This window comes from Cynara cardunculus (genome assembly GCF_001531365.2).
Source record: "Cynara cardunculus var. scolymus isolate 2C chromosome LG 13, CcrdV1, whole genome shotgun sequence".
NCBI lineage: Eukaryota > Viridiplantae > Streptophyta > Magnoliopsida > Asterales > Asteraceae > Cynara > Cynara cardunculus.
In genome coordinates, this window is record NC_037540.1 from 18,949,817 (window position 1) to 18,953,744 (window position 3,928).

Below are 3,928 nucleotides of genomic sequence, written 5' to 3' on the forward strand. Positions count from 1 at the left end.
TCTGAAATCTGAATCAGTCAGACTGTTTGTTTTTACGTCTGAAGTCTGAAATCTGAATCAATAAGACTGTTTGTTTTTGTAAACTGACAAACTTCTGAAGTCTGAAATCTGAATCAATTCATTTCAATTAAATTTAACTGAAATATCCAATCATTTAAAAAACAAACGATCTGAAAGTCTATATGTCTGACCGATTCAGACATAAGAGGAAATTAAGAGGAAAATTTTAAAAAACAAATAAGCCCTCAGATTTGTTACTGTCTTTGGTGTTATGATTGTGACAGTAGCTATGTTGTTCATTATCAGGCTTGGTTTTGTCATTTGACCGATCTTCTCATCAATAAAGGAGTAAAAAGTGAATTTTGTGTGTTTGTATTCATCTCCTTTCTACAAACTATTACCTTTAAACTATTGTAGATCCGTCTGGGAGTGCAATTGCTATCACTACTAATCCTGTTCAACACTCCAACTCAAATCATATTGATATAAGATATCATTCCATAAAAAATCATGTTAAAAAAGGTACAATATAAATATACTTTGTACAAACAGACTTCCAACTTTCAGACCTATTTACTAAACCTTTAGATGAGAAAATGTTTAATTTTTTAGTAAGTTGCGTATGTTAAATTTAACTACTTAAAAATATTTGTTGAATTTCAAGAGTTAAATATTCAGATTTTTGAGTTTTATATTAATTCTACTAAGTATCGTACTCTCAATAAAGCATTTAGAGTTGCAAAACATTCTGCTAAGCACCAAACTCTGAATAATTTCTTCAGACTTCTGGATTTTAGTCTTCAGAGTTGATGAAATTTCTATCTTTTAACTCTGAATAAGTGATTCAGAATTTTGTAACAATCTTTTCGACGTTATTCCATTTCGGCAGCCTTCTGGCCGTTTGCTTGCCGTCAATTCTTTTGGTTCTTGGGTTTGGAGGGATAAGGATGATTTCTTTATGTTGGCAACTGTTATGCTCCTGTTCCAGCAGTCATGTGCATCTGTTGTTTTTACAATCATTTGGTTCAAAGGAGTAATAAAGTTGGATTTGGAATTATATTTGGAAACTGCTAGGCATAATTATTTTGGGGAACCAGATACCTATTAATAGTGACCATAATTAATCCAATGCATAAGTTAACCGGGTCGTAGAAGCAAAGACATTACTTTTGAATAACATACCCATCACTTGACTTTCCCTTCTCTGATAAGCTTCAGGATACAACTTCAATAGCATAAAGCGAAGCAACCAACATCTACTAGGAAAATGATTATACGCTTGTTGACAAATAGGCCAGCGAGATTCCTACCAAGTGTCCATAGCTTCGAAGACACCAAAAACATGAAATATGGCTGCATGCTGTAAATCATAGACAAAAGAATCTAAAACATCGACATACAAGTAACAACCAACCTTTGGCTTTTGCAATCCCTTCTTACACAATGCAACTATCTTGTAGATGAGATCCCTACAAAATAAAAGGATTATGCACACACACAATTTCAAAAGTGAAGTAAGATAATAGAAAATATAATTCAATCACCTACTCATATTCGACCTTGCTCACCACCTCCCAACAATCACATACCACATAGCTAAATATAAATATACAAGCTGAATTTGAAATTTGACATTGTGTTGGTCTGTTAGAGCTTTCTGAAGATTGTTGTTGTTTTGGACTTGAATCCAATTAAAGGGGGAGATTGTTGGAACAAAATGTTGTATTCAAATTCCGGTGCTAAAAATGTTTTATAATGCTTTGTATTGTAGTTTCCTTTTATAGAAGGTTAGTTGTCTTTCTATTTTGGGGTTGCTATAAATAGCAATTTTTCTGTTTTGTTAGTTAGAACTTGATAGATTCATTCGTACACTTTGATAGATTGAGTGAGATCATTGTAATCAAGAACTGGTACTCCAAAGTTTATCAATACAAGCATGCCGACATATTTATTTCCTATTATTGTTCTTGATCTTTGATTAGTTTGATTGAATTAGACTTGATAATCTGGGATCACGACATCTGACAAGTAAGTCACGACCAGTATAAAACACGATTCAGATAAATGGGTGATCAATTAAGACTGTCATATCAACTGAGGTCGTGTTTGTGACTAAATGACCCATACTCGACTAAACATTATATGAGATCTCTTCTTTTCAGTGTTTTCAAAAATATTTTTGTAAAAGTTGTGACTTTTATTATAAAGCATGCATATATGCCATATATATATATGTATATGTATATATATATATATATATATAGAAAGAGAGAGAGAGAGAGGGGGGGGGGGCGATCAAATGCAAATCACCCAATTCGTATAAACCGTGCAAACCACCCTCATCCGTCGATTTAATTGTTTAATCTTATGAGATTTTTTCATGAAATTGTTTAATCTTGTGAAAGTGTTTCATATAATATATTTTTTTTGATGAAGTTGTTTCATATAATATTTAATGAAATTTTAATGAAACTGTTTCATGTATTTCTCTAAAATTAAAATAATGAAGATGATAATACTCATGATTAACACCCTTCACAATAAAAATGATTAATCAACCTCTCATAACTACAAAAAAAAATGAACAAAATAAAAAATTATGATTGATTGAATGAGATTTGTACGGTTTATACAAATAACGTTGTTTGCAAAGTAAACCTCCTATATATATATATAGAGGTTGGTTATTATACAACCTTTGTCATTTGTGCAACCAATACAACCCAATCTCAACCGTCCATTTCATTTGATTAATATGTGATTTTATAGAGGTTTTGATTATTTCCTAATATAAAGTATTAATCATAATTAATGAACCGTATTCATATTCCATAAATATTTAAATCATAATAAATGAACTCTAATCATTTCCATAAATATTTTAGTTTATTGGGTTGCATTGGTTGTACAAATGCAATAGGTTGTATTTGAAATAAACCCTATATATATATATATATATATATATATATTGTATGAGTTATTATGGAACCCTTTACATTTCTACAACCAATACAACTCAATCTTAACCATCCATTTAATTTGATTAATATGTGATTTCATAAAAGTTTTAATTGTTTCCTAACATAAAGTATTGATCATAACTAATAAGTCATAGTTATCTTCCATAAATATTTAAATTATAATAAATGAACTCTCATAATTTCCGTAAATATATTAATTGATTGAGTTACATTGGTTGTACAAATGTGATGAGTTGCATTTGAAACGTCCCCTCTCTCTCTTTCTCTCTCTCTCTCTCTCTCTATATATATATATATGCATGTGTGTGTATATATATGTCAAAATATGATTTTATTCACACAAACCACAAACTCAGTGAGCTTTATAAGCTGACTGTAGTATGCATCTCAAGGCCAAGTAGTTGGAGGTTGGATAAGAGCAAAGGACATGATTAGATTTAGTCTTTTGTCTAGACAGTTATGTGTAGATCTTTTGTAACTTAAACTGGTATGAAGCGGGTTAGAACCTTAGTTAATTTTTGGTTGATTCAAAGACTCCGGTTATAAACGGTTTAAACGATTTTAATTTAGCTGTCTTTTTTGGAGCATTTATTTAGGAATTCGTTTTAAATTATATAACGTTTCTTAAAAAAAATGAGAACTCACATCTCTCACAAAATGCGGATTCTCAAATCCCCTATAATATTAAAAAATTTGGATTTACATAATCAAATATAAATTTTAAAAAGCATCTACATTAAATATTAATTTTGAATAAGTATTATATATAATATAAATAAAAATATAGTTGATTAACTTTACATATCTTAGTTAACTAGAAGAGTACTCGCGCAATGCAGCGAGATACATCGTGTTTTTAATATTTCATTTTATTCTTTATCTCAGTCGATGTTATAATATGACTTTATGTGATTTTGAGAAAGCGATGATGTTTTTATTTTTGAATA